We start from the raw sequence: 12,048 nt of genomic DNA, 5'->3' as shown, positions 1-12,048 counted from the left end.
CTTGCAAATTCATTCCGCCGCACTCCTGCCTTTTCCAGAAGGGCAAAAATGCGGAGTCTTTTATTTACGCAATCGTGTCAGACGACTGCACGTTACGCCATAAATTAACTCTTATTCCTAAAGTGGCTTTTTAAAATATGATTGGAGCAAAAGGCTGCAATTATATTTCCTTATTAGTACTCCTGGAGCATCATTCCTAGCTGTACTCACCACGGAGTACTCCACATGTTTACACGAGCCCTGAGTAAGGAATATTTACATATGTACACTGCGGGGAAATAAGTATTTTTTTTCAGTAAATATATTTCCAGTGAGGCTATTCACATGAATTTTTCACCAGACATCAGTATTAACTCAAGAAATCCACAAATAGAAAGGATTCACAACATTAAAGTCCATAAAGCTGTGTGTAATAAAGTGGAATGACACAGGAAAAAAGTATTGAATACGCTAACTGAAATTTATTTAATACTTAGTGGAGAAACCTTTGTTTGTAATGACCGCTTCAAGACACTTCCTGTATTGAACATACTAAGAAAAAGCAGTTCACCAAGGCAAGATAAGAAACCAGCTGAAATTCGTAAGTAATTGTACCTCCTATCTGTGCAAATTAATATCAGCTAGGTTAGTAAATTGATGGTCTATAAAAAGGCTTTTCGTTACCAAAGTGTCACACAAGAAACATCTCATGATGGGTAAAATGAAAGATCTCTCCCAAGACCTTCGGAACCTGATTGTTGCTAATCACACTGATGGAATTGGATACAGACTTACTTCAAAACGTCTGAATCTTCCAGAAAACACCACTGGGGACATTACCTGTAAGTGGAAGCAACATCACTCCGTCATCAACCGGCCACGCACAGGAGCACCTCGTAAGATTTCTGATCAGGGAGTCAGAAGAATAGTCAGAAGAGTAGGCCAAGAGCCAAGGACCACTCGGAAAGAGCTCCAGAAACACCTGAAGGCAGCAGGTACCATCGTCACAGAGAAAACAACGGGCAATGCACTCCACTGCTCACACTCACCCCACAAGACTCCATTACTACAGAAAAGGCATGTCGAAGCTCGTTTAAAGTTTGCTACAACTCAGTTGGACAAGCCTATGAAATACTGGGAGAGTGTAGTCTGGTCAGATGAGAGCAAAATTGAACTTTTTGGCTGTCATACTACACACCATGTTTGAAGAAAAAAATGGCACATCACTATAAAAACACTATAGCAGCAGTGAAGTTTGGAGGTGGAAGCATCATGGTGTGGGGCTGTTTTTCATTGCATGGTACTGGCAGACTTCATATAATTGAAGGAACGATAAATGGAGCCATTTATCGGGAGATTCTTGAGAAGAATCTGCTGCCATCCACCAGGATGATGAAGATGAGACATGGGTGGACCTTCCAGCAGGACAACAATCCAAAGCATACAGTAAAGGAAACTCTCAATTGGTTTCAGAGAAAAAGAATCAAGGTGTTAGAATGGCCCAGTCAATCACCTGACTTCAATCCAATTGAACAAGATTTAAAGACAATATGTTTAGAAGAATGGGCCAAAATCACATCTGAATACTGCGGCCGATTAATTTATTCATACAGGAAGCATCTTGAAGCATCGGTCATTACAAACAAAGACTTCTCCACTAAGTATTAAATACATTTCGGTTAGCATGTTCAATACTTTTTTCCTGTGTCATTCCACTTTATTACACATAACATCATTTATGGACTTTGATGTTTGGATTTCTTTATATGTGTGTATTTCTTGAGTTAATACTGAAGTCTGGTGAAAATTTCATGTGAATAGCCTCATTGGAAATATATTTACTGAAAAAAAAAAAATGTTGACGTGTTCAATATTTATTTCCCCCACTGTATATTAAATAAGGAATAAAACAGGACAGAGCATGCTGTTAAAGGAAATAACTGTCCGATCCAAAGCAGAGTTAGTACTACTACTCCGAAGTAGATTGCGTTACCACAGCGAGCTGACAGCACTTACAATTTTACTGTTTTTTTTTTTTAATGAACACCACGTCCAGCTTTTTAAATGTTTATAGTTGCACTGAATTGAGACAAAGTTGGGCCCTGTTCACACCTGGTATTAACGTCAGTCTCGAGAGACCCCATCGTGAGCGGGCAGCCGAAATGCATAGCTACTCACACCTGGCATTACGGCTGCGTCTCCAGTGATCGGATTTCATATATCATTCCTTCTTAAAGTGGTTTTAGTGTGTATCTAATCCTGTGTCTGCGCCCTAATGGCTCGCTTAGTAACCCTTAAGCCTAAAGTGCTTCAGCTAAAAAAATTTTTTTTTTTTTTTTAAATCAATCCAAGTGGTATTTTAAGATAACCACAATAATAGTTATCGATATCAGCTGATATCAGAAAAGAAAAAAAGTGGTATTGTGTCATCTCTGGTTAAAACGTTAACCATTGCCATGTAAACAAACATTCGGCCAACATGCTGAACTGACGCTCTAACGGGACTTACACGCTCCTTGTATCTTACGGTAATGCAGTCACTAAACACGGCTCTCCTGGCATGCTTTGGGAGTGATGCTACATGGAAGTGCTTTCGCACCTGTTTGCCGAGTCTGTATCCGAGTGAAATACTCTTACACTTTGGGTTTGTTTTCACACTGCACGTTAGTAAATGAACCAAAGAAGAAGAAAAAACAAAACAAAACTGGCTTAGGGTCATGAAGACGGTAAAAGAACAAATCTTTGGCAAGCACACTTCGAAATCCCAGAAGTCACCCGAACACGGAGGACACGGAGCCAGTGCTAAATAAACGATGAGATAATTACAGGATTAGCTAGATTAAAATATTTTGTGTCACATCCAGTGTTTACTTTCTCTAAATATCCTTTGGCTCAGTATAGCAGTGTTGCAGCTTTAAAAACAATAAATTTATTTTATTTTTTTCTATACAAAGTACAATAGAGTGAAGGGACTGTGGAACAATTGATTTTTCCCCTCTGTATATGCAGGATAGATGTGTTTTGTCCTGAAGCAAGAGGAAACTCCAGTCAGCACGCCGAGCAGGTGTCTAAGCCGCGAGTACTAACTGCAAGTCATGCTCTTCACACAGGGAAAAACATCCAGCTGTGATCCCTTCACCACTTAGCACCGGGCTCGGAGTTAAACATTTGCTCTGTAACGTGGTGTAATACTACAAAGCAAGCTGTTAAACAGCTTGCCCTGCTGTACACCTACGTTTGGCAGATGCTACTACGGAGCAACAAAAACAAACAAACAAAAAAAAAGATCCATGAAGCAGAAACATGCATCTTCAGCACACTGTGGTGTTTCTATCGCTCATTTTGATCACAACTTCTTCCAAACTGCTGGGTTCAGGATTTGAGTCCAGGCTGGAATCTGAAGCTAAAAGTGTTTTAATTAAGGACTGGTCCCTGAAATAAAGCTAATGGTAAACAACATCAACTACTAGCCGGTGTTCTTCCATACTTAGCTTTACTACACTAAAGATGTGATGAGATATTGGTATGTTATAATAAGGATGTAGTGTTAAGTCTAAGTATATAGTGACGTCTTGGAAAACATTATTTCCAGGTTTAGTGTGCCCTTTGAAATATGCTAGTTTCAAAACTTTTTTTTAAATGAACATACTGGGTTCAAAAAAGAGAAAACTGTATTTCTACATGACATTGATAAACTACTGAAGGCCACGAGCGCTCCTTCATTCTTTTAGTACTTTCCCCCCAAAACAAATCATGCAAAACTGTGGGCCGCTGCTGCAGTGCAGTTAACGTCAACCTCTTTTAACGTGAAGAGCTAAACAGACACACTCATATACCAAAAACTAGTGTACACTATTGTGCTAGGGTCAGCACCAGAATTTTCCCATAACTGTCCTGCCCTATTTCACAAACGGCCAATCGGAAACCTGAAAGCGTCAGTAAATAAACGTGCGCGTTGGATCTTTAACAGGGCACCGTTAGCTCGTAAATGTCCTGCAGCCAGTTAACATCTCGCAAAATGCTCTGATGAGTTCACGAGCATGACATGGATCTCTTGGTCGTTTTGAGATTGAATGGGGATCAGTGGGAACGCTGAAGTCAGAGGAAAAATCTTCTCTGAGCGACTTGCATATTAATTGTCAAGGGTGTGTAAGGTTCACGCCGGAAAAAAAAAAAGAGTTGACATTTTTAGTTTAAACTTGTTTCATTGGTCTACGTACATGCTGGTGAACCACGTTACCCACAATGCTGTTCAACTAAAAGTTGGTAGTGGTGGTAGTGGGATTTAGGCTGCATTCGACTTAACGCAAATGTGGGAAGTCAGAGCTCGGAATAATGTAAATTTGCGACGAACGTGAGTTCCACCTACAAAGATTGGGCAGGGCGATTTTTTTGGGGGGGGGGGGGGGTCAGGGCTAGATTTATTTTTCAGCTTTATGAACGATTCTTGATTACGTTTTCAATTTTTCTGTTCTTAGACAATGAAATTATACATAAATTGCGTCTTTTTATGAAAGTTTCAAAACGCGAATTACCACATAGGATGTAACATGTTACATTTTACACAAACTTGCTCAACTGACTTCTCAAACCTGTACCAATTCCATATCTCTGGAGTGATATTTGAACCTTCATTGCTATGAGCTCAGGCCTCGGCAAAGTACTGCCTGCTTATCTTGGCGTGTGGTTTTTTTTTTGTTTTAAATCTAAGTGCATAGTGTTTGAAAGCAGAGCAGGAAGTGGGAGGTGTTTATCAAGTTAAGAGCAGACTGTGTTTGTCCTTCATATTGGTTTAAACTTTTAATACCGTCTGTTTACGGATGTTTTATGTCAAATCTCGTTTAGAACATTCCAGAAATCGTGTTTAAACATTAATCAAATTAATTGTGAAACTCACCCAGCACTACTACAAAGTAGGGGGAGAGAGAAGGAAGAAAAAAAAATTAATAAATAAACATGAATGCCTCAAAGTTCATATTTTGTTGTCATCGATCTATCTAACTAACTGTGATGAGTGAAGAAAATTTACCTCACTCGTCAAATTCACCTAAAATTTGAAAGATTTATCAAGCAAACATATCTAAAGCAAATCCTTGTATATACAGCATAACTCAAAGGTAAGATATACTACTTGGTTTATGGCTGATGCCGTGAGCAGCCATGCTGTCACTCGCTGAACTCAAGTTGAGGGACACATCCCGAGTTGGAATTCTACTCGAGATTTGAGAGTTCATTTGCTTCGGGTTTTTTTTCCCCCAGTCAGAGTTACGACCTTTAGTCAAATGCAGAATTAGATCTTGCTTCATCTTTATCTAAAGAGAGCGACACAGCAGTGCTTTAGTCCTTCAGTCCGCTCATCTTCTCATCAGTACACTCTGTTCCTCATTCTGCCCAACGTTCATTCCCAATACCAGACATAACATTACATAACACTACATCCTGGAACTTCAAGTCCGAAATGAGCGGCCTATGTTACGTCTGTGTTGGATTTCTCACTGATAAAACACCACTGAAAAATACTCAGGGGGGTCGGAGCAAGAAGACTTCTCGCAGGAATAAAGACAATCCGGGACCAACCTACTGTACAAATTACTTTCAGGATCGATCAGTCAGTCAATTCAAATCACAAACATTTCCATATGAATGTATTTCATGTGTTTCAGGTGGACGTTTCCTTGTGCGAGTTAGTGACCAAAATGTTGCAACTTTAAATCCCATGACTGCCCGAGAACCATTATTGGATCCTTGAGCAAGGCTGAACTGCCTCAAGCAGATGCTTGGACCGGATTCTGCCACAAATAAAACCCACCAAAATGTACTTTTCTTTGCTACTGTATGTAAGTAAGCAAATTTTATTTATATAGCACATTTAAACACAGCAAAGCTGACCAATATGCTGAACAGAGTAAAGAAACGTAAAATAGAAAACAGAATAAAACCAACTAAAGACAGACAATAGTAAAAATTAGATTTAAAACACCCGGGAGAAGAGATATGTTTTAAGCCTCTTTTTAAAAATGATAATAGAGGGTGCAAGGCGGACGTGCAGTGGCAACTGTTTCCATAAACGAGGGGCGGAAAATGAAAAAGCTCAATCCCCCTTGGTTTTTAAATGGGATCGAGGGACATACAGAAGTAACCTATCAGAAGATCTTAAAAATCTGCTAGATGAATATGGTGTAAAAAGATCTTTAAGATAAGAATGAGCTTGATCATTAAGAATTTTAAAGACAAACAACAGAATCTTGAACTGGATCCTAAAATGGACCGGGAGCCTAAAATTGGGGTGAAATGATCATATTTCTTTGCCCTGGTCAAAAGCCTTGCAGCCGCATTATGAACCATCTGGAGACAAGCAAGATATGACCGAGGACGACCCAAGTACAACAAATTACAATAATATAAGGCTGATGTGATAAAAGCATGAATAACCTTCTCCAAATCTTGGAAAGACAAAAATGTTTTAAGTTTAGAAATAATCAGTAATTGATTAAAACTATTCTTAACGACCGAATTTGGTCGTCACTGGTGTGGTTCCATCAAGGATACATATTTCGCACCTTTAGTAGGAAGCTGTTACTTGGGAAAACGCATGTTGTGTCCCTTTAATGAACCGTTAGAATACAGCTTTAAACCTGGTCCAATTATATAATTCAGATTAGGGCTGTGCCGTATAGTATCGTCCATAATATATCAGTGCCATTCCTCCTTGTGATAAGAATCTGCCGTCCTACAATACTGATGATATAGTTGATGAGACTAGAAAGAGAACAAGCATGGCGGAAGGTGGCGTTTCAACCCCACATGAGGAAGAAGAATTAATCCCCCAAAAAGGAGCTTCCTCAGTAATATGGAAGCGCTTCAGATTCAGCATTTCCATTTGTCGTTCCTGGGTTTAGATTATAAATCCTGCGCATACTGGTGTTTGTGTTTTCGCTGGAATTTCAATTTGTGAATAAAACTCTACTCATATTCTACTTTCCAGCCTACCTTAACTGGTATAGTTTAGTATTTGATGATGGTCAGGATTAAGTTATCCTCTTGGTTTTTTGTTTTTCTTTAATCAATGTTTGTCTTTGCACAGCTCTCGAGGCTGTATGCTGATGTGACTTGCTGCCGAAAACCTTCAAAAGTGTTGAATGTTACTATTTTCGTTTCGTTATTCATATCGTTATCACACAAAAAAAAAAATACCATGAACTATTATGATACAGTTTTAAGTCTATAATCGCCCATCCCTACTTTAGATTACTTTTAAAAGGTACACCATATTCTGATCTATACAGGACTTTTTTTTGTGTGGGGGGGGGTGATTTTCACAGCCAAAAATGTTTGATTTTGCTTCGTTTTTGTTTTCTTCGAAATTTTCGATGCAATCTGCAGAGATTTTTTTCTGAGGAAACCTAAGTGAAATGGTGAAATTGCAAATGCACAGAATTGTCTTTCGCAGTGATGTTTGACGGTAAATGAGACCTTTCAGCTGTCCTCGCGTTCGGCACACACGAATCGAAGAGGGTTTTGTCCGAACGTGCGTTGCGATGGTGTCACATGATACGTCTCGGCTGAAATCTGCTGTAATTTAGAAAAAATTTGTTTAAATCGCACGCTCCTACGAATAACACGGCATTTCTTTGATTTTGCATTCACTTCTGCAGGCGCAAAATCCCAGGCAGCCTGATATTCACGTTTCCAGAGAAATGATGCGTACTAAAGGTAGAAAAGACGGTCGTACCCATGATGGCCGCACCCCAGCGACACGGAAAGGTTCCTTTACTTCCGAGAACGTACGTAATGAAAAACAGCCCAACTAACAATGAATTCGCAAGTGCAGAATGGATACAGCACCAGGGGAGGTGTAAAGAACGGGGGAGGTGTGGAGGTGATTCAAAAGAAGGTGCCCAAGGGTACTCCACTTGGTCATCTCAATTATCCAGGAGAATGAAAAAGTCAGTGAATTAACTCAATTCCTCCTGGTGCCTGTGCTCAACAAAAGTAGATAGAAAAATACAGTTAGCTAGCCAGCCATCTTCATATGGGCACCATTACGCCACAAAGTCTTAGCAAACAGTAATAGTAAAAGAAATAAATAGATAAAATAAAGACTAGAAATGATGAACTGATAAACTAACAGTGGGTCAGGAACACACACTTCTGACAAGAACAGTTTGCTCAAACGCCTCGTTTGCAAAGTAAACAGCAATTACAGTTGATTATAGCTGATAACAGGTCTGAACTCTTACTGCGGGACACAATGCAGAAAGCTAGCTATCACTCCCATAGGTCCATTTCTTCAGGGTTAAGAGAGCGGTATTGTTTTGTTTTTGTTTTTTAAAAAAGACAAACGAAATCTCAGAGTGAAAACCACTTTCCACACACACACACACACACACATTAAAACTACTGACTCCGGTGTGTGTTTTTAGGGGAAACTGGGCCCCGGTTTGGTGAAACAAAAGGACTGGACACCTCAAACACAGCGTCCTGTGTGAACAAAAAACCAACCTGACACCCGTCCGAAACGTTATTTTGGAGTCCCTGCATGTAAAAGTTTCGTTTCCTGTCGTCGAAACGCTTGTTTTTTCCAGCAGTGTTCTGGGAAACGGAACCAGTCCACGTACCGCATTGATGGTTGAAGCTAACAAGAGGATTTGATTGAAAAAGAATGACACAGCTGGTGCCACGTTAAAGCGCCGTGAATTAACTCAGTTTTATAAATAATAATAATAATAATAAAAGAAACACTCGTACATTCAGACAACATTAATAATAATTGAAAAAAAAAACATAGGGTTTAAATGAAGATCAAAGAGGCATCCGCATCCCGGGTTTAAACTGCTTTACTCACCTTCCCACTCCCTCTTCAACAACAGCTGCCCTGCATGAGAGAAATACTAAACAGCGTTTCCTCTCCGCTCCTAAACACAACCGCACACCGCCGTCCTCACCCAACCCCATCTACTCCTGCTTCTCCACATATACACTGTAGAAACACCGTAATCCGTTTATTTCAATGGCGCTAGAAGTGAAAAGTTTGCTTCAAAGTTGCTACTCGTTCCAGCTGCACCATGCAGTTTACTGAAGCAATGAGATCACCGCGCTGTGCCGTATCCTCCCCCTACTGGAGTATCGCGAGAAGTGCGCCGAGAACGGGATTACACCGGAAACTGAATGGATCAATGGATGAATCTACTGGAGTGGGAATAACGCCTCAGAATATTACGCCACCTGCGGTGAAACAAAAGACAGTAAAGTCGGATACTTGGCACAGGTTTAACAAATAAAGAAACCACCACCACCAAACAGCTCCCCGCTTCTAGCTGACTATTAACCTGAGAATAATTTTGCCGTCCACAGCCATATCTACTGCAGTCATGTCTAAATATTGTTTACTATGTAGTCCCGTTTTAGACCTAGCCTAAAATTAGGGACTATGTTACAGTATGAATCACAAGTGGAAAACTACAGAAATGTATCATGAAGTCTTAAATGTCTATAAGCCCTGCTGGGAAATAAATAAATAAATAAATAACAATCGAAACCATCAGTTATCCATTAAACTATAAGCTAACCATTAAAACCATTACAATTACTGGCCCTTAATGGTATCCACTAGACATAACATGCCACCAATAGAAGGCAACAAATTACCAGTAGAGACCCACAAGGACCATTAGCCTACAGTTTCCATTAAAATCAATACAACTCCCGTTATAACCATTGAAACATTACATTATAAATTCTATGAGGGTTTCTATTGTTTTGGGGTTTTTCAGCAGGGAGTTTTTCTAATGCTATACAGTCACTGACTCCTTAATTATTCATGCAGTTATTCAAGCAGTGGTGAGCAGAAAAGCATCTCTGAATGCGCAACACATCGAACCTTGAGGTGGATGGGCTACAACGGCGCATGGTCTTTTCCAGCATTTAGCTGTCTAGTTTCGGAGACCCTGTACCTACTGTAGCCCAAATTCTGTTCTTGGCTGACAGGAGTGAAGCTTAATGTGGTCTTCTGCTGTTTTAGGTTATCCACTGCAAAGTTTGATGTGTTTTGCATTTTGAGATGCTTTTCTGCTCACCATGGCTGTAAGGAGTGGTTATTTGAATTACCATAGCAATATTTGCCAAGCTGCCCTACGATGGATTGGCACCCCATCCAGGGTGCACCCTGCCTTGTGCCCAATGCTCTCTGGGATAGGCTTCAGGTTCCCATGACCTTGTAGGATAAGCGGTATAGAAGATGGATGGATGGATAGTCACCAAACATATCTGTCAGCCCAAACCAAACTGGCCATTGTCTGTTTTTGTTATTGTTGTTGTTGCTGCTCCTTTTCTTTTTCTTATTCTTGCCGTTTGATGCAGGCGTTCCTGAGTGCCCAGTGAGTGCATGTACTCTTGGTTGGTTAATCATTGGGATGTCTAGTCTGAGAAACTCAAATTATAGGGAAAATTCATACAAAGCAGTTACTTGGAATTAATTCTGAAACCTAAACTAGATTATAACATTAAAGTGATTTATCAACTGGGCAACTCTGAATTCAAGGGGGGCATGGAGGTTCGAATACCACCTCTGCCCTGTCTGCATGGAGCTCGCATGTTCTCCCCATGCTTCAGGGTTTCATCCAGGTAATCTGGTTTCCTCCCCCAGTGCAAAGACAGGCACATTTCCAGATTCCACACATTTCTAGTGTGTGAATGGGTGTGTGACTGTGTGTGTGGGATTGAGCCCTGAGATGTGTTGGTACCCCATCCAGGGTGTCCCCCGCCCTGCGCCCCAAGATCCCTGGGATGGGCTCCAGACTCCCTGCGACCTTGAGTAGGATAAGCGGTATGGAAAATAGTTGGATGGATGGACAACTCTGAATTCAGCCAAATCACCACTCACAGTATCAGCATCGCACACTGCCCACCATCATAATACTCTGTAATCTACCATCACTTCAAATACCCTGACAGGTCCAACCATTTGCACTAACATCACTAACAATAGCCAAGAAGATCATATTACTAATTTAAAATATCCTCTCTGCATTGGCTTAACATTTTAATAGAACACTTAACGTTAAAAAAAAAAAACTTACAGTGGCTATTAGAAACAGAATCTAATCATATCTAGACAGGTCTAGACCCTTTCCTGACATACTTAGGGACTGATTCCTCTTAATAACAATCACATCAGAAAACATTTTAGAACATATTTCTAGAAGGATACTGAATATTACAGTTGCAACCCTCTGTTAAATCCTGTCTCAATGTTTCCTTACCTCACATTATCCTGTACTATTACATTCTTTATTGTTGTGTACCAGCCCAATACTGACAATACTTACCTTGTTCTGTATTCCATGTTTAAGGTGTTTATAAGAAAAGAAATATTTTCTAAATGAGGCAAATCACCAGGGCCAGAAAAGGACCACTACTGATTAAAATGTCCTACTGAGCAGATGTTTATTTACTTTGCTGTCAGAGATGTGCACAGAGCAGATATTAACTTGACTCCTGTCATTATAGAGACTATCTTGATTAATTAAATCAGAGATTGTTGAGTGGAACATCAGTAGTTTCCCATGTATGTCATTGTTCACAGCATTTTCCTCAAGCTGTGTCCTTCTGAGCTGCATTTTTTTTTAAACCCACCCAAAATTCACTGGAAAATTCATGTGTATTCGACAAGGCACTCGGTATTCAATTTGTTGTTTCGATTTGTTTTGGTATTCAATTACACTGATAAGCTCTGCTCCAGAACAGATTAAAATGGAGTGAATTCAATTAACTATAGGCAATGATTTTGATAGGGTTAGTCAACTGACCATGTTATATACTGTATAATTACAGGCATGGTTTCTTTACCGATTTACATCTGTAGAAATCATCAGTTCTTATAGTGGTATTATTATTTAATGTCATGACAGAGCTCAAGTATAGCTATTTCATATATTCCAGTAAGGTGCAAAGGAATAAAAATGCAGCATTTAATCATTTAAAGATATGAAAATTCTGTATCGTGGTATAGGCTACAAAATGGAAGGACAGTCCTTACTAATGCCCAAAGTTCCCTGGGATAGGCTCCAG

At 39.8% G+C, this 12,048-nt stretch overlaps 1 protein-coding gene across 3 annotated transcripts in view; it reads right to left on the bottom strand.

Moving 5' to 3' along the window:
• Positions 1 to 9,664, bottom strand: part of LOC128612353 (signal-induced proliferation-associated 1-like protein 1) — a 72,062-nt gene extending 62,398 nt beyond the window's left edge. Inside the window, exon 1 of one of the 3 annotated variants that reach the window (XM_053632448.1) lies at positions 8,825 to 9,664. The gene's annotated coding sequence lies outside the window, so the exon portion shown is untranslated. The remainder of the gene's footprint in view (positions 1 to 8,824) is intronic. The other 2 variants (XM_053632447.1, XM_053632449.1) reach the window with 2 other exon arrangements.
• Between the last annotated feature and the right edge of the window lie 2,384 nt (positions 9,665 to 12,048).

Source organism: Ictalurus furcatus, chromosome 9 (assembly GCF_023375685.1).
Source record: "Ictalurus furcatus strain D&B chromosome 9, Billie_1.0, whole genome shotgun sequence".
NCBI lineage: Eukaryota > Metazoa > Chordata > Actinopteri > Siluriformes > Ictaluridae > Ictalurus > Ictalurus furcatus.
This window is presented reverse-complemented; position numbering and strand designations above follow the sequence as displayed.